Source organism: Acipenser ruthenus, chromosome 7 (genome assembly GCF_902713425.1).
Source record: "Acipenser ruthenus chromosome 7, fAciRut3.2 maternal haplotype, whole genome shotgun sequence".
In the NCBI taxonomy this organism is placed as follows: Eukaryota; Metazoa; Chordata; class Actinopteri; order Acipenseriformes; family Acipenseridae; genus Acipenser; species Acipenser ruthenus.
Window position 1 is genome coordinate 38,709,003 of NC_081195.1, and position 13,343 is coordinate 38,722,345.

At 38.6% G+C, this 13,343-nt stretch overlaps 1 protein-coding gene across 3 annotated transcripts in view; it reads right to left on the minus strand.

The window, feature by feature from the left end:
* LOC117414903 (probable G-protein coupled receptor 19) overlaps positions 1 to 13,343 on the minus strand; it is a 37,859-nt gene that overhangs the window by 9,429 nt on the left and 15,087 nt on the right. Inside the window, exon 1 of one of the 3 annotated variants that reach the window (XM_034024753.3) lies at positions 3,966 to 4,105. The exons of the other annotated variants lie outside the window; for them this stretch is intronic. The gene's annotated coding sequence lies outside the window, so the exon portion shown is untranslated. Of the gene's footprint in view, positions 1 to 3,965; positions 4,106 to 13,343 lie in introns of those variants that run through there. 3 annotated transcript variants of the gene reach the window in all.

Sequence of the window (13,343 nt, forward strand, 5' to 3'; positions counted from 1 at the left end):
CTAAAGGATATACCATTGTAGCTGTGGTTCAAGTCTCTGCATAATAAACTTTCAGTCTTTCAGATATCAGCTACTGTATGGACACCCTAGAGGGACAATGATATTTGGTGGCTACAGTTAGGAATTGTGCTAGCAAGCACCTGAAGAAGAAACTGACAATTCTAAAAAAATGTTTTGAATCGTCTGCTTTTTGGTGTTGTAAGCTAATGTCCACTGCATTACGCTGACCGACCAAACCCATTTACTTTATGAATGAGCTCTTGATAGACCTCCTACCATATAAGCAGGGACATAGCATGAGGCAGCTTTGTAGTCACTCAACAATGGTTTACCGCTCTGTCTGTGAAAACTGAGCAAGGAGCATTTGAATGTTACTTAAACATCCCGTTGAATCTATCACAGTAAAGTGCATGGTTATATCAGACAAAGTTTTCAGAATGAATGGTGGATGAGCATTTGAATAAGCTTTGCTAAAAAAAGGGTTGAGTAGCAACCATGTTCTTGGGCATGTGTTTATTAATTGGCATATACAGCCACATAGGCAGGCTTACTGCAAAAACCTACATGGTCACCACAGCTGTAATAGAGGTAGTAATGTAATCTACAGCTAAAGTTTTACATCACCCTATAGAATTAACCAAACCATGGCAACCAAAATGTCAGCAATTCCAGAGACACAAAAACCGAATGCCCTATAATGGACTAATTTAAAAGAACCCCCTCTGAATAACATCGTGTAACCAGACAATTAAGTTCTCAAGTGCTCATTCTTGCTTTAAATGTCAGTATGTTTTTCAATTTAAAAAAAGAAACTGAATATACAGATATAATTGTATTTGTCTGATACAACAAACCACATTATCATTTTAAAAAATGTGTACCAAATTACAGTGATATAATTCACTTACTGTTAAATATTTACACTCTACAGTTCCTTGTAAAGCAACTCACAGAAGCCAAACAGTCACAAAAAAGATAATGTGTAATGTACAATACTTAAACTGCAAGCAACCCAATTGTCTACAGTTTGTGGCATTGTGCAAGGTTATTTTACAAACAAACTACAGCTCTGGCCAAAGGTTTTGCATCACCCTGTATAATTAACAAATTTTACTTCATAAAGTCGAATGAAACCTGCTGAATAATGTTACGATAACATATTGAATTACATATATAAGCATATAAGAAAGTTTACAAACTGCGCGCACATTTTTATTGTCTGCCCAGTTCTGAATGATGTCTAGATCATTTTGAATGACCTTTGCTGCTGCAACGGTGTTTGCCACTCTTCCTATTTTTGTGTCGTCTGCAAATTTAACAAGTTTGCTTACTATACCAGAATCTAAATCATTAATGTAGATTAGGAATAGCAGGGGACCTAATACTGATCCCTGTGGTACACCACTGGTTACCTCGCTCCATTTTGAGGTTTCTCCTCTAATCTTTCTGTTTTCTACATGTTAACCACTCCCTAATCCATGTGCATGCATTTCCTTGAATCCCTACTGCATTCAATTTGAGAATTAATCTTTTATGCTGGATTTTGTCAAAAGCTTTCTGGAAATCTAAATAAACCATGTCATATGCTTTACAATTATCCATTGTCGATGTTGCATCCTCAAAAAAATCAAGCAGGGTAGTTAGACACAATCTCCCTTTCCTAAAACCATGCTGACTGTCTCCCAGGATATTGTTACCATATAGGTAATTTTCCATTTTGGATCTTATTATAGTTTCCATAAGCTTCTATATAATAGAAGTCAGGCTTATTGGTCTGTAGTTACCTGGTTCGGTTTTGTCTCCCTTTTTTGCAATTCTCCAGTCTGTCGGTACAACCCTTGTGTCGAGAGACATGACCTTGGTTAGCAGTTTGTAATAGTTTGTAATACCACTTTGTGGTTTTCCATGCACTTAATGAAAACGGACTAAAATTGAAAAATGTGACATTTTGAAATCTAACATGAAATATTGTACTACTATTATGGCTTCCGTTAGATTTTTGCAATATAATTTTGTAATTTCTTTGATTACATGATGTTAAATAAAATATCTAAATTATGTTCATGGAGTTCTTTTTTTAATTATGTCTTGATCTTAAAATTCTAGGTGATGCAAAACTTTTGGCCAGAGCTGCAGAAGGTTTTATTTACGTCTGGTTTTGCAGACCTGGATTAGCATCGATCTTGGACCACTATCCAGAGTAACATTAGAGAGTCCAAAGCCCCTTTCACACTGGGACTTTGGACCCAGGTCCGACCCAGGTATGTGGTTTCACACTACGCGGGATTGTGACCTGGTTAGCCAGGACCCAGGTAGGAGTGCCTGTGTGAAAGGGGCTCAAGATTAGTTCTAACTGGGTCTGTAGAACCAGCTGATAAAGTTAAAGAGCAACGCTGTTAAGATTTGCCACTGTTGAGATCAAAGAGAAAACAGAAAGGTTCTGCTAGAAAGCTGAGAAAATAAAATGCACCAGGTGCACCTAAAATAATTGCTACACAAAAAATAAACAAAACACAATGGTTAGATTTTTGCTATCCAATTAATAAATAAACATATAATTTGAAACACTGATCATACTTTATAAGTATGCATCTGTTTAATGTTGATCTACTTTTCGATATCAATTGATTTATAACAATTTGAATTCGTTACGTTTAGGTTTTCTTGATAAATGACTACTTTGCAGGATTATTTCAGTTACACAACAAGAAACTATTTTCTTCTAAAACAACCAACATTAAAAACAATGTATCTGGGATATATCAATTCTGTATCAAAATTCTACTGAATTATAATGAAATATATACTGTATTATATTTTGGCCACAGAAACACACAGAAGGCTATTGCATGTCTTATTAGATTTTCATTTTATAAATATCAGTAGTGTGTGATTTGTAATATTATTACTATGAAACGTTTTTCAGATTTTTTACCAAAACTTCAGCTTCGTTTTTTTAAGTAAACAAAATGATCAGAAATTACTAATTACAGTGTACCACCCATATATCTCTAATAATGAATACGTTATTTGGGTCACGTTTTATAGTCCAGCAGTAAGAAGTAACGGAGAAAGTAATTATTAGGGTTATTATCTGAGTAACCAATAAAAGTGGTATTAATGATTAGGGCTGAGGCTGAGGTATGGCATTACAATGAAATAATATTAATTTACTTGGTAACATAACAATTGTAACTAATTTCTGAGAATATATATACAAAAAACTACTATAGCAGAATTTAAGCAACAGAATGATGCATCTTTTGACTATAAAATAACCCCGAGAACTGATACCTGCTTTTCTGATAGGGAGCATATTTTAAGTTGATTTTTATATATACAGTACATTTTCGGGAGCAAATTCTAGAAGCCCAATAGTAAAATAAAAGGTGTTAAATATGCTAACTGCAATTGGTTAGGGAAAACAAATAGAATAAAATACTGCAGGACCTTTCGAGGCATTATACGACCTTTGGGATTTATGATTTTACGGCCAATATATCGCTTTTCAGTTGATTATTTTAACATTTGTCTTTAGGATGGCTGCAGATAACTGTCACGTGCCGGTGGTATAGTGTTAAAATGATTTACTACATCAAAGTATGCAGTTATAAATCTGGAATATACCTAATTATCAAAACAATGTCATTACTTTATAATTCCAAATTGCATGCAATGTCTCTTTTAACGATCAAGCTGTGAACATGTTTATAAGTTTATTGACATGTTTTTCTTTTTCTTTTCGATGTTATACAATTGTATAAAGTTCATTTGTTAAAAACTAGCTATTTGGAAATTCACACGGCAGGAATATCAAAGCCTCACCTCCCTCCCCAACAAACACGCGTTTTTAACAAATTACAAAATATCAATGGATTTTTTTTTTTTTTTTTTTTAAATCTCTGGCCTATTTAATGCATTAAGAAGATAACAATCGCATCAAAAATAGCATCAAATATACATACCCCCTCATGCTACAACAAATGGGTGGACATTGTTCTTTGGAATCCTGTTGGTAAGAACACAATTTTGTTCAGACATAAGAAATCAAAGATTCAAACCATGCTTGAGACTGTCATCACCGTTCGCCTCCTGTATCACTGGCAATAGGTTGCTTGACTGAAACAAGATGTCGTGGTGCTTGATGCTAATGAGCAATCGGTTTTTTCTCTCTCTCAGCAATGGAAACAGTCACGTGAGACAAGATAATATGTGGCTTCTTCATTTGTTATACAAATCTCATTAAAGACTAAATATTATATGTCTTTAATTGGTTTTAAAATAAATGAAAGAATTTTAAAGTTATACCAGTATTACAGTTATTTAAAAGTATATGGTCAGAACAAGCTAAAGTCTTAATTCCTCGGCAACCTGTGATTGTAGTAAAGATATATTACAGCGTTCAGTAAGAAATACTAAAATCAAATTACATAAAGCATTTGCTTTTTAATGAATGTTATTTAGTGTAGTATCCAAAGGGGGTTCTTGTTTAAATGCTTTTTTTTTTTTTCTTATGTCAAGGTAATTTCAGGACCACGGAAAGCGCTGTCATTTTGCAAAAACAAAATACAAAGGGTTTGTCAAAATTGAAAAAAAAATCGATCATCAAGAATTGGACTTATCTTAACGTCTTTTAATAGATACATTTAAACAAAGTATATTGTTTTACCGTGCATATAGATCGGAATAATACATTTACTATTATGTGAGCTATTGCATCCAGACCATAAACAACACGAAACAGTCTTGTTGACATTAGGCCACTTTACAGAGTGTTTGACTTTTCTTGAGACACCTGTTTCTCGTGAAATGAACGTGGACATGGTGCCTTTTTGTGTTTACATGTAAAGCATATCATTTCCTTTGGAACTCCTACTTTTACCCGAATGCTATTCAAATGAAGGAGCGGGGGAGGGGGGTCAGATTTAAATTAGCCATGCTGACGGCCCACTTTGATTCTCGTGCTATTAACCGTGAAAGTCCCAAAATACTGTTTACATGCGCAGAGAAAAGTTTCACGAGAAAGAATCCACATGTCATTGTGTGTGACGTAAATGGTTTGTAAAGATCTGATTTGCTGATAGATAGTGCCTGCTTTTTTAATACTTTGTTTTAGTGTTGTCGACCACACTGCTTTTCACACATCATCTGTGGGGGGGGGGGGGGGGGGGGGTTAGATCTTAACTGGGCTAAATCCGAGAGGTGGTTGAATAGGCATTTGGGCTATTGCAAGGGAGGGGGTGGATACTACTGAAGCATACTGAAGTGAACCACGAGCTTGTTCCCCAAATTATTACTGCCTGCTCTATTCTGCACAATCTGTGCCAGGACCGTAAGGAGGTGCTCAGGCAAGCAGAGGAACAGCTACCTCAGCCTCCAGCATGAATCGCACAACAGCGATACGAAGAGGGTCCTGCTATTAGAGGTATGAAGAGGGCCCTGCTATTAGAGGTATGAAGAGGGTCCTGCTATTAGAGATATGAAGAGGGTCCTGCTATTAGAGATATGAAGAGGGTCCTGCTATTAGAGATGCACGGCTATCTTTATTTTTGTAACCCGACGGTGTGCTTTTATTTTGTATCACACTTTTGTTTCATTAGCCTATTTTGCATCTCTTTATATCAAAATATAGCTTCCTCATTTGCGCTGTACTTGTATTAGGAGGCTGTGTGGTCCAGTGGTTAAAGAAAAGGGCTTGTAACCAGGAGGTCCCCAGTTCAATTCCCACCTCTGCCACTGACTCATTGTGTGACCCTGAGCAAGTCACTTAACCTCCTTGTGCTCCGTCTTTCGGGTGAGATGTAATTGTAAGTGACTCTGCAGCTGATGCATAGTTCACACACCCTAGTCTCTATAAGTCGCCTTGGATAAAGGTGTCTGCTAAATAAATAAAGAAAATAAATTACTGCTTCTAAATAAAGAATTGGAATATTGAGTAGTATTGCTGATTCCCAAGAAATAAGCTGCCAAAATTCCACACCACATTTTATTTTGAGAGTGGGTTAAACAACGTTCGAGTTCAGGGGCATGCGCAGGAATAAATATTTAACTGCTAGTAAGGGTGGGGGGGATTATTATATATATATATATATATATATATATATATATATATATATATATATATATATATATATAAATATATATTGGATGCGTTTTCTCTTTTTCCTTCTCAAGACGGTACGGTAAGACCTCTGTGTTGAGCTGAGCGTGTTGATAGAAGAGAGCTTCTCGAGTTGATTCTATTTCCCTTGCATTCGTGCTTAAAGCTGGCTCGCCGCTTTCCCTTGAATCAATGACTTTGAAAAGACCGAGCCTTTCGCCTTTCTGTCTTTCAGTGGCCTCCTCGCTTGCGTGGTAGGCCGCTCTTTGTTATCTGTCTGTCGTGTGTGAGTGACTACCTGTGCAGTCACCCGTGAGTGGTTGTCTATTTCTTTCTTTAGAGTACACACAGTGTACTTCTTTAGAGTACACACAGTGCTGCACAGTATGCGGTGCACGCGGTGCCCATGGTACTCGGTGCGTACAGTGCTCGATACGCACGATGCACAGGGTGCACAGTGCACACGGTGTTCGGTACCCTTTGCTACAGCGCTAGTGGGTGAGCACATGGCGTTGTACCATTAATCAGTGCTTGAGCGCAGTGCAAGCGGTGTTTGGTGCACAGCCCATGCAGAACACCAGACCCATGTCAGGAAAGTCAGGGTTCCACCCCTGCACAGCCTGCAATGCAAATATCCCGCAAGAGGATAAACATACCCTCTGTGCACGGTGCTGGGCCCTTGAGAGGGACGAGACCTGCAGCATCTGTGTGGCTTTTCAGCACCGGGTGAAGGAAGCTAGGTTGGAGAGGGCCATGAACGTGAGTTCCGCGTCCTCTATGGCCGGACCATCAGTGGCTCTTGGAGCCCCAGAACCCCTCCTCCATGACTTGTCCCAGGACCCCCTGATGGACATCCCCAATGTGTAGACCCCCAGTAGTCGCTCCCCCTCTCCGCAGGCAAGAAGGGTGAAGCGTTACTGGCAGGCGAGGGACTTTATGGACCTCAAAGCCCAGATGGTCCAGGTCCTGGAGCTCTTGGCCAAACAGACACCTGCGACCCCGGGCGCAATCCCAGCTCCATTGCAGCCCCAGTTGCCATACCCCCCCCCCCCCTTCCCCAGGGGAGGTCAGGGTGGATGGGAAAAGGCGCCCCAGCTGCTGTAAGAGGACACCCTTTCTATAGCGGCCTCTGGGGAGGGGGCCTCCTTCTCCTCTGACATGCAGGTAGGCGAACCTCCTGCTGAGGAAGAACCTGGCTTCGACATAGCCTCGGAAGCCAGTGCTCACCCGTTGTCTAGCTCGGTTTCGGCACTTATGGGATCCGCTGCAGCCTTCCTGCAGGTCCCCTGGACGCCAGCAGCAGAACCACGCCAGTCCGTTTTCTGGATGCAGGCGATGGCTCCTCCCTCTCAAAAGTTCCTGGCCTTCCCAGATTTCATGGAGGAGGCACACTCGTCCTGGGATCGTCCGGCCTCAGGTCCTAGCATGCTAAAGCAGGTCGCACCGCTTGCCTCTCTAGAAGGCGCAGATAAGCTTGGCCTAGCGGGGTTCCCCCCGGTAGACTCCACCATCATGGCCCTGGTTAAGGCCCCGCCGGTGGGTGGGTTGGCTAGAGACCCGGCGTGCCCAAACTCTCAATGCAAGGTGACGGAAATGCATCTCAAGTGGGCGTATGCAGCAGAGGCGCAGGTACCTCGTCTGTCAAACACGGCTCTTGGCCGGAGTCTGGCTAGCTTGATTGTGGCTCGTAGACAGCTGTGGCTGTCACAAGCCAGAGTTCCTGATGCGGATAAGACCGCACTGCTAGACAAGCATATATCACCAAGACATTCCTTTGGGTCAGCCATGGAGGAGATCTTGCAGAGATTGGTTGACCTGTTCCCAGTCGTGAGAGGGAGAAATGGCCCACACAGCAGTCGTGACAGAGCATCTGGGCTGGGCCTCACCATCAACGATGCAAAGAGTCGGCTTACAACGACACATATTTTCACATCCCCATAAAACCAGCACACAGGAAATACCTGAGGTTCGCCTTTCAAGGAACAGTATACCAGTTATGTGTTCTGTCGTTCAGCATCTCTCTTGCTTTATAAATATTTCAATATTGTGTGTAAAAAGTGAAAACATTAGATCTGTTCATTTCTGTTTTGATTGCCTTGTTTACACTGATAATGTATAAAAGTGTATAAATGATGGGCTCATTAAAGGAGGTGGGACACTGCTCTGCAGGTACACCACCTCAATCCTGACCTCTGCATGGTTATTCTGGCCTTGGTCGCACTCAGATTATGTGGTTGTTCAAACTGTGTTCAATCGATCAATCAATCAAATACCAAAGCGCTTCACAATCAAATAAATAAAAACAAAATGTAATCAAGTATATTTATAAAGCAGTAACCCCACATACAAATGTATCTGTTAACTGCCCACTTTATGCAAGTGCTATTTTGTGGATTGACCCAAAAATATTTGCTCAACACAACAGGTTTAAAGTTTAACAAACTTTATTAATAAATCAGCAAGCAATACAGAAAAGGCATATTTACCAATTCCAGAGACCAGAAGGTACATCAGTCTTCTTTTTTCCCTCTGATCTAACATCAGACTCTCTATGCTCCATTAAGTTGTTTACTTGTCATAAAAGGCCAGCGATTATGTTATCATTGAAACGTATCTGGCTTGTGCTTTTCAACCACAAACTAGTATTTAACAAACCTTATTTTTTTTGAGAATTGGAGTTAAAAAGGATCAAAGTACATTTTATGGTGTTGCATTCTAATATGATCATTGTGTACGTGTAATTCTGCATAGATTTATTTTTACATTTTCTTTACCACATCTTCATACAACCTTAAATTCAAACAAAGTATACAGACAAATTATGCAAGCATAGCAACACAGAAAATGGCAGTCAACTTTCCGTATTATAACATGTATCAAGGGTTATTTATTCTGTCTTCCAGGGCAGTATGGCTGGTTGGTTAACCTGACTCAGACACAGAGAGCTGCAGGCTTTATTGAGGCTAGCCTGTGAGACACACATAGCGGTCTTCATAGAGAATCACAGGGTGAGAGTGATTGATTGTGGAGCGTACCATTCCTCCAAAGATATTTCTCTTCAGTGTCCTCTCAAGGACCCTGCATTAGTTTAGGCTTCAGAACAACCCTGTCCTCTGCATTAGACACAGCAGTAGTGTAGTTTTGACTCCGATAATGCAGACCAACATGGAGGAGAGGAACGTTCCAAGAATGTTCAAAGAAATGTATCAGGCTGCACAGCAATGTGGGAAACAATGAAAAGCTTTGAGAAATCTCTGAACGTGTCACACTATAAAGCAGCCCTGTCCTCCATGCTGGTCTGCACCTACTGGAGTCCCCCCGCTTTGTATTCTGGACAGAAAGGGTCCCATTTCAGTTAGAACTTCACTTAACACCTGCCATGTCATTCTGCTTTACTGAAACAGTGGGTTCAGAAAACTTCCATGGTGAACTGAGATACTGAGTGTAACACCAAAAAAACATTTTTTTGACAAACATCTCTTCAAAGCATTATATATTTACCATAACCTACATATTTCTTATTAGAACACAAGAAAGTTTACAAATGAGAGGAGGCCATTCGGCCCATATTGCTTGTTTGGTTGTTAGTAGCTTATTGATCCCAGAATCTCATCAGGCAGCTTCTTGAAGGATCACAGGGTGTCAACTTCAACAACGTTACTGGGGAGTTGATTCCAGACTCCCACAATTCTCTGTGTAAAAAAGTGCTTCCTATTTTCTGTTCTGAATGTCCCTTTATCTAATCTCCATTTGTGACCCCTGGTCCTTGTTTCTTTTTTCAGGTCGAAAAAGTCCCCTTTTAGAATTCTGAAAGCCTGAATAAGATCGGCGTGTAGTCTTCTTTGTTCAGGACTGAACAGGTTCAATTCTTTTAGCCTGTCTGCATATGACATGCCTTTTAAACTCTTCTTTGCACTCTTTCTGGAGCAGCAATATCCTTTTTGTAGCGATGTGACCAGAACTGAACACAATATTCTAGATGAGGTCTTACTTATGCATTGTAAACTTTTAACATTACTTCCCTTGATTTGAATTCAACACTTTTCACTATATATCTGAGCATTTTGTTGGCCTTTTTTATAGCTTCCCCACATTGCCTATATGAAGACATTTCTGAGTCAACATAAACTCCTAGGTCTTTTTCATAGTTCCCTTCTTCAATTTCAGTATCTCCCATATGATATTTATAATGCACATGTTATTGCCTGCGTGCAGTACCTTATACTTTTCTCTATTTAATGTCATGTGTCTGCCCAGTTCTGAATGCTGTCTAGATCATTTTGAAAGACCTTTGCTGCTGCAACAATGTTTGCCACTCCTCTTATTTTTGTGAGGTCTGCAAATTTAACAAGTTTGCTTGCTATACCAGAATCTAAGTCATTAATGTAGATTAGGAAGAGCAGGGGACCTAATACTGATTCCTGTGGTACACCACTGATGACCTCGCTCCATTTTGAGATTTCTCCTCTAATCAGTACTTTCTGTTTTCTACATGTTACCCACTCCCCAATCCATGTGCATGAATTTTACTTGAATCCCTACTGTGTTCAGTTTGAGAATTAATGCCATGTCATATGTTTTGTAATTATCCATTGTCGATGTTGCATCCTCAAAAAAATCAAGCAGGTTAGTTAGACACGATCTCTCTTTCCTAAAACCATGCTGACTGTCTCCCATTATACTGTTACCATATAGGTAATTTTCCATTTTGGATTTTATTATAGTTTGCATAAGTTTACATAAAATAAAAGTCAGGCTTATTGGTCTGTAGTTACCTGGTTCGGTTTTCTCTCCCTTTTTGTGGATTAGTATTACGTTTGCAATTCTCCAGTCTGTCGGTACAACTCCTGTCTCAAGAAACTGTTGCATGATTTTGGTTAGCAGTTTGTAAATAACTTCTTTCATTTCTTTGAGTATTATCAGGAGGATCTCATCCGGCCCAGGGGATTTGTTTATTTTAGTCCCTTTAACTCTTGCCTCTGTTATGCTAAAGTTACTTTTTTTTAAACAGAAGCTATACGGAAAAAAAATCCAAATAATGAATTACATATGACTAAGGCTATGATTTTGGTACATTTCCTGGCCATGTTTAGTACATTTCATGGGCGAGGTTAGGAAACAAAAAGAATTCACGGAAAGTTCACCAAATAATGTAGTTTTAGATACGTCAACATAAACAAGAGTATACCAAAATCAATAATATAAAGCCGATTGCTTTTGACTACCACCAGTCTAAATGTCACTTTAGTAATTTAAAATCTTGCAATTTAAAGTATTGTATTTATATGAACAACAGCTGCGACCACTTTGCGCAGTCAAAAGGGATGCGACACGATGCGTCCCGTACAGCAAATAGTGAAGCTGCACAGATTTTAGCTGTCTGCATCTGAGTATCGCATTCATCTGCAACAGAAGTACTGCATGAACCAGGCTTATAGGTTTCCACGATTCTGAAACAAACAGCATGTTGTAAAGAAAGCCTTTGTAATTTGGTAAACTTATGTTGTCTGATGCATTTGTTCTTCTGTCTTTACAGAAAACATCTTTCACAATATTTTTTGCATTTTAGCTGCTTAGCTGAGTTAAATGCTTGCTTGCTTGCTCAGCTATCTCATTCACTGACCTATATAGCTACACATAAATGCTGCATGAAAAAAAAAAAAAATTCAGAGATCCTCACTGGTTTATATTTTCAGTGCAAGATAATGCATGTTTTAAAGGAAATAAAAGAACCGCCTAATCAAAACTGTTTTTATATCCATTTTCAAGATTTCATGGACATTTTCTCAAATTCACAATTTTCACGATTTCCGTAACCTTGTGACGAAATCGTAGCCTTATGTATGAACACTTTTTATTATTAAGCACTAAGGGGAACATTGTTATCATTGACATGCACATTGCACAGTAAGACATTTCATAACTTCTACATATGTCTTTTGGATATAACAACGAAAATGAAACACTGAACAATTAAATCATAAATGATTGAGAATACAATGAAAGAATTTGTTATACAATAAACTTTGCTGTTTTCTCAAGTTGACTAAAATATCTCAACTCTTAACATCCAGGAATATAACTAGCAAACCAAAGTTAATTAACAATGCACTTCACTTGCCACACATACTTTTACAGTTTGTTTTCTGTGTGCATAACTTAATAATAAGTTAAGAGTACCTGTTGATTTTGAGCAAATACAAAATAATCACGTAACATGGATCCGGAAGATGGAAGCTTGAACTGAAGGCAAATTAAATATAGTCCAAAAAAGCAAGCTAAATGTAATGTTGGATTTCAAGACCATGGGAAGAGCACTTTTTTCAAAATGATTGTATGTTTGAAAACTATGGAAAGAGACAGAGAGAACAGGCTGAATGGGAACGAAAAAAAACCCGTTATTAACTGATAAACAAAATCCTGAATATTTGTAATTAATTTAGTTTAGTTTTTTCGTTTATTGTTCCGATTCCAATTTGGAACCGAATGAGAACTGGAAGGATAAACGAAAAATAAATGAAATTTGAGAAAAGAAAAAAAAAATCAGCAGACTGCTGTCATTTTCTTTTAAATGCTGCAACGTACGCATTGTTGTTTCTGTAGACAGGAAGTAAAAATGTAATCATATAATTACTACATCACACACAAATTGGTAAAAAGAAAATGTAAAAAAGGACAGATTTCTTACTAAATATCTTTGTATATGTGAACAGATAATTGTCTGCTATTCAAATATAATAATTTTAATGAGCAAGCAGTGGTACAGTGGTATCCCAAAATGTATCAGTTTTGTATAAATGATGAACGACTGGAGGTGGGCATTTTCTTTCCCATCAAATCCTTTTTCACAAAGTATCTTGGTATCCCTGAATAAAAAAAATCTTCTCCTATTGTTAATATGTTAATAAACAAGTGCAGTTGCACCACCAAATACACATACATTCACTACCAATGGTGAGATAGCTCTTCTTCATTAAGCACCACAAAAGTGTTTTACAGTCTGTTCTACAATTTCAATGCCAAGATGGGCAGAACATGCACTATAATAACCCATCCAGCCATAAGTGTTCAGAAAATGGAAAATTATAATGGTATGTAATTCAATATGTTAACGTAACATTATTCAGCAGGTTTCATTTGACAAAATGTGTAAATTCTACAGGGTGATGCAAAACCTTTCGCCAGAATGGTAGTTTGTAAAATAACCTTGCACAATGCCACAAACTGTACACACGTTGATCAC